General features: G+C 46.3%; 1 protein-coding gene across 5 annotated transcripts in view; it reads left to right on the top strand.

Moving 5' to 3' along the window:
• Positions 1-467: 467 nt before the first annotated feature.
• The window catches only part of Ralgapb (Ral GTPase activating protein non-catalytic subunit beta), a 79,517-nt gene continuing 73,984 nt past the window's right edge, over positions 468-6,000 (top strand). For 2 of the 5 annotated variants that reach the window (XM_050150873.1, XM_050150871.1), the window contains exon 1: positions 468-726. The gene's annotated coding sequence lies outside the window, so the exon portion shown is untranslated. Of the gene's footprint in view, positions 727-789; positions 1,060-6,000 lie in introns of those variants that run through there. The other 3 variants (XM_050150876.1, XM_050150874.1, XM_050150872.1) reach the window with 2 other exon arrangements.

Raw genomic sequence — 6,000 nt, 5'->3', positions numbered from 1 at the left:
TCGGATGCAACTCGCTGATGACAGGTGCTGAATTTTAAGTCTGATTCATCCTTTTAACATTAAGCACACCAGGCCTGGCGAGGGCATTGCTCATAACAACGCTGCGCCCATGTAATAAGGGGCTGAGCAAAGGAAGAGCTACAGTGCCGGCCTGCGAGATACTCCTTGAGCCTGAATGGCAGCCGGCTTTTCGCAGAGAAGATCCTGACTCTTCCATACTGAGAACGAGCATAAGCCGGGCTGCCTCCTGAGCCCGCACGGCGATGAGGTAACTGCCCCGTCACTTCACTCCTCCCTCTCCACTGGAGCCCGCAAGGGAGGGGGTGTGTAGTCGCGCTTCGCGCGGCCCTCTGGGACGGCTGCGCACGCGCAGCTTCCGGCTCCTGGTCTCGAGATTTATTTGACGCCGCCCGTTCGGTTCCCTCCGAAGTCAGGCGCGCCGCGCAGGCGCAGTAGTCCCTCTGACTGGGGAATTATTTGACGCCACCGCCCCTGGCAGTCGGAAGTTGCTTGAAGGGAGCCCAGCCGGCCGGCCAAGAGACCGGTCTTCGTCGTCCCCCGGGCGCCCTGTGAGAGTCACCGACGGGTGGACGGACCGACCGCCGGAGGAGGGCCGGCCTGGGCGGTGGCAACGCGGGCCCGATGGCGCGGGTCGCGTGAGGCGGCAGGCCGAGTGCGGCCCGCGGTGCGCCCGCCCAGCGATGCGGGCCCCGCCCGTCGCCTCAGGTACGCGGCGGCCGGCACGGCCGGACCCTCCCCTCTCGCTGTTTTTTTTTTTTTTTTTTTCCTCCGGCGGCCACTGAGGCGGGGGCCCTCTTGCCCTCCGTTGCTCTCCTGGCCGGGCCTCGGCAAGCTCATTCCTGAATTCTGAAGCGGACGCACCGGGCGCGGGAGCGCAGTCCTGGTCCGCGGCTTCTGCCGGGTGTGAGCGAACCTTGGAGGGTCGGACTGGCCGCGCGCGCCCCTGGCAGCCTGGGGACGGGGGCGGGTCTGGAGTGGTGGCGGCAACTCGGAGGAGAATGCGGTCCACCGCAGGGCTGTTGGAGTTGCTGCCGTCCGGTGAGGATGCTGCTGCCGGGGGCACGGTGACGCGTGGGGAGAGTAAACAGCCACCCTTAGCAAGCGCTTGCTGTCTGCCAGGCCCAGGCTAGACAGGGAACTTCACCACTCTGCATGGCAGGACTGTTATCCCATTCTCTCGACCAGGCAATCGAGGCCCAGAGCGATCGGGCGCCTTCGGTGCCCAAGGTCATATAGCTGGGGCAATTTGAACTCAAGGAGCCTTGACAGTCCAGTTCAGGTTCTTAACAATTAGGTCATAGGAGCTCCAACTTCGATGCACGGTAAAAACCTACTTGAGAATTTTGAAAAGATTCCAGGTACCACAGCACCCCAAACTAATTAAACCACTATGCCTGGGAGTGGGGAGCCAAATAGCAGTATCTTTCCGGAGATCCCCTGGTGGTTCCGGGTTGTTGTAAGGTTTGGTAACTGTGAACGGAGGTAATCTTCACTCCAGAGGTCCGTGAGAGTCTCTCCGGTTTAGCTGTGCAGGAGGATGCTTGTTAAAAGTGTAGATTCCCCTGGCAGAGATGCATAGTGTCACTCCCCTCCCCCTAGTGTGCCCTCGTTCTATTGCTGGAACTCCGTTTTTCTGCCCCGGCCTCCTGAGTGCTAGGATGGTAGCTGGATGTTGCGAGAGAGCTTTTCTTGAGGTCCACTGACTACCACTTCTTTGGTAGGTAGGTCTTCCTGAGGGTGAGAAGTAGTTATGAATTCTTAGCCGAGCTTTTGAAAAATGTATACATCTCTTTCAAAACTTTTGGTTTGCAATTTTCCTTGATATACAGTCCTTGTGGTTAGGGTTTCCCTTGCCTCGGGACTTTTGCCCTACCGTTCTTTTCTCAAGATAGTGCTTGCTCAGCTCTCGACCCAAACACAGACACTTTCTCTCACACAGTCATTTCTGTCTGCTGCCTAGCTCTCAACATTGTGCCCCTCCCCTAACCCCTGCCCTGCCCACCTTCATTTTTCCTATCCGCCTTTGGTACTGTCATAGTGTAGCTTATCGTGTGTGTGTGTGTGTGTGTGTGTGTGTTGTAGTATTGTAGCTCTAGCTCTTTGACACTTTGGGCTTTCAGGCATGGGCCGTATTTTCTTGGTCACTATTTGGAGTACTTTGATATAGAGACTGGCAACATTTTTTTGACTATGTTTTAGTCCCTTTATGTGACAGATAAACCTCATGTTACAGAGACATCTGTTTCTATTTTTGTAAAAGGTATATGATGTTCTTAGCATTGGATTTTTGTCCTTTTTTCCTCAGGAATACTCTAGTTGCTTATTCATTTATTCAGCAGATGAATAAAATGTTGAATTCTTATCCATGGCAAGGCACTATGTGTAACTGTTCCAACAACATTGGTTAGTTTACCTGGGTGAGGTAGCACACATCTTTAATCCCAGCACTGAGGAGGCAGAAGCAGGTGGATCTCTATGAGTTCCAGGCTATCCTGTTCTGCACAGCAAGTGCCAGGACAAGCCATAGTTACATACAGATACCTGCCTCAGAAAAACCCACCCAACCAATTAATACACAAAAACATTGGTTGGGTTTTAATGTTAACTTCATCTCAGACAGTCGTTTCTATTGGGGGGGGGGGGGGACTTTTTATTGCCCCTAAGGTTTTGTGTGTATTCCTTCCATATCATCTGAAAAAGTGTCATTTAAAAGCTATGGCCTTGTGAGTATGTATAAACACAAGCAGATGGGATAACTCTCAGTTATAGTTCATCACATTCTATGGGAGACAGAGTAAATAAAACCTTAGTATCGGCAACTGACAAACTTGTAGTTTTATCACATAATGTTTGAACTGCCATTGCTGCACATGCTTACCAACTTTAAAGGAAGTCAAGGCAATCATTCACATTGCGTCTGTTTCTGTCCCCCTTTTAAAATTGTTATATGTATGGATGCAAAATGTATGTGTATCAGTTGGATGCTTGGTGCTGGCAGAGGCCAGAAGAGGGTGTCAGATCCTTTGAAACTAAAGTTAGGGAGAGTTGTGAGCTTCTATGTGGTTGCTGGGAATTGAATCTGGGTCCTCTTTAAGAGCAGCCAGTAAGTGCTCTTAACCACTGAGTCAACTCTCCAGCCCCTTGTTCTTGGTTACTCTTGAAGCCATATAAAATTTATAAAAGTAAGGAGGTTAAGTGTTATAGGAAGGTGATGAAGAGGGTTGTTGACAGTGAAGATTCACCCACACACTTTATGTCGGTACTGGGGTGGAACACAAGTGTGCTACTACGTGTTTCCATTCCATGTGTATGTATGTGTGTACATATGTACAGAGGTACATACTACTATATCTCCATTACACACACATATGTGCTTTTTTTTCTGAATAGGGTTCCACTATGTAGCCCTGATTGACCTAGAAATGGCTATGTAGACCATGTTATCCTGAGATTTGTCTTGCTTCTGCTTCCCAAGGGATTAAAAGCATTTGCCAACATACCTGGCTATATTTTTTTACTTTGTAGCAAGGTCATACCAAACTACCTGGGTTGACCTTGAACTTAGTCTGTATCCCAAGCAGGTCTAGAACTTAGATCCTTCTGGCTCAACTTCCTGAATATCTGGGATTGTAGGTCTGTACCAGCAATGCCTAGGTGAGATTTTTTTCCCCCAGTTAAATGTGAAGTATATAGGTTGAATAAAAATGCATATTTCATTAAATAATTTTTTACAGTATAATATTGTTAGGGGAAGAAGTTTCTTGTCTCACTTATGTACTCTTTACTTGGTTTTTAGGCTGAGGCTCATGTAGAAGGTGATGGGATAAAAGGTGTTAAATTCAGCTGCTCAAGAAACTTGCCCTTGTTTCTCTGATCAGATATGGACAGAGTATCCAGTTCTGGTCTTGGCACTTGGAAGAAGCTCAGTTTTTTTAAACTTAAGGTTTAAGTCTTTAGTTGACTTTCGGTGTATGGACGAAGCCATTCACATGCTCAGTTAGTGGCCAAAAGTAGCTCTAATCACAATAACCTATGACTTTGGCAAGAATTCTAATTTGAGGTACCTATCAGTGTGTTCTTGACACATACAAAGGTCTTTTAGACTGAATGAATGATTTATTATGGTATAAGATAGGTTCTCCCCACCCCCGCAGGGTTTCTCTGTGAAACAGTCCTGGCTGACCTGGAACTCACAGAGGTCCACCTGCCTCTGCCTCCCAAGTGCTGGGATTAAAGGCGTGCACCACCACCTGGCAGCATAAAATAGTTTTAAACTGGATGTTTTGCTCACAACTGTAATCTCGGCTAAGGCAGGAGGATTGGGTCAACTTTGAGGCCAGCCTGGGTTATAGAATGAAAATCTGTTTCACCTCCCTCTCCCAAGATGGAGTTTTAAAATTATTGTCTACATAGTTAAGTTTAACTTTTTATAGACAAATTACTGTGCTTAAAGCTACATGGTGATCTGGTACACCCAGGACTGGAAAATGGGCCTTCTTCCTCTAGCCTCAGTGTCCTGTTCCACTTCATCCCTGCTGTCCCTCATGTGAGATGTTCTTCCTATGAGAGAAAATTGGGGATGGGAAAAGTGGGTAGAGTTATCTTCTGTATTTTAAGTTAACCAGTTAGAACTGTATGTAGTGAATGTTTGGTGTGTGATACTCATTTTGTTATATAAACTGGAGATACTGAATATAAGAAATAGTTTCTGTTCTTAAGAAGTTCTAGAATTGTGATAAAAGTATAGTATCTTAAGCAGCCTTGTGAAATAGGATTATCTGTCATGTCTGATCAGTCTAGTACATTGTTTAGTAGTTTTGTGTGCCTACTAAACACTTTTAATGCAATTTACTGAGTTCTAAATTTATAGTTACCCATGCCAGTAGATATGATACTGGGAATATCAGGCTAGAGATAGATGATAGTTGTGATGGTGCTGGCGGGAGCAGGCAATGCATTCACATTTTATTTCATAGACTAGCAAAACCATCTGTTTTCATCTTTGTGAAGAAATGCAGGCAGAACCTGTCTCTCTTTTGTAATTCAGGTGCTTGATAGTATCCATACCAGTTACAGTCTGGTGCATAGGTGAGTCCATTTTTTTTTTTTTTTGTGCCATCTTAATGGATGTTTGCCTTGTGGAGTCATTGAGACTACAAGAGAATTATCAAAAGTAATTCTTCTGTCCAGGGACATTTTATTTGCTCACCACACTGGTACCATCCCCGTACCCTGTTTTTCTCCAGAGAAACAGGCATATCTTAACATATACCTTTATTCGTATGTCCTGAAGTGTTTTGACTTAGACTGCCCTATTTGCTCTCTCTCCCTAGTCACTTTCAATAGGCACTGTTTTATTTGTTTTATGTTTATTTTGTTTTTATTTTTTAAATTTATTTATTTATTAAAGATTTCTGTCTCTTCCCCACCGCCGCCTCCCATTTCCCTCCTCCTCCTCCAACCAAGTCCCCCCTCCCTCGTCAGCCCAAAGAGCATTCAGGGTTCCCTGCCCTGTGGGAAGTCCAAGGACCACCCACCTCTATGCACTGTTTTAAAGACAGGAGACTGAAGAGTGAATGTAGAGTGACTTGTCCAAGGTCCTAAGGTGAGGCACAGAGTCAGAAGTGTTGGACCTTGATGCAAGGGGTACATTTTCTTGTCCCAACATTGTAGTTACTTGATGTGACTCTGAGCAAGTCATAGTCTGTCTTTGTCTGCTTCCCGGATGGCTAGTGAGTCTTCTTTCTAACTTAAGCTTCTATGGAAGTTGTTGGAATAAAATGAAGTAATGTGGAAGTTCTTGGAAATTATCAATTACAGTTACACAAGGCACATTATTATCAAGTCAAGATCTCTGGTAGTTCTAACCTGCCGCCTTACAGCCGATCACATCATTGATCATATTAAATGCTATTGTATGCTAATGTCTTGTTGATTTCTGTCTTCATCATTATAAAACTTTGTCTTGGGCAGCCATTG

The sequence above is a fragment of the Alexandromys fortis genome, unplaced genomic scaffold (assembly GCF_014885135.2).
Source record: "Alexandromys fortis isolate MF-2015 unplaced genomic scaffold, M_Fortis_MF-2015_v1.1 scaffold_27, whole genome shotgun sequence".
Lineage (NCBI taxonomy): Eukaryota > Metazoa > Chordata > Mammalia > Rodentia > Cricetidae > Alexandromys > Alexandromys fortis.
This window is presented reverse-complemented; position numbering and strand designations above follow the sequence as displayed.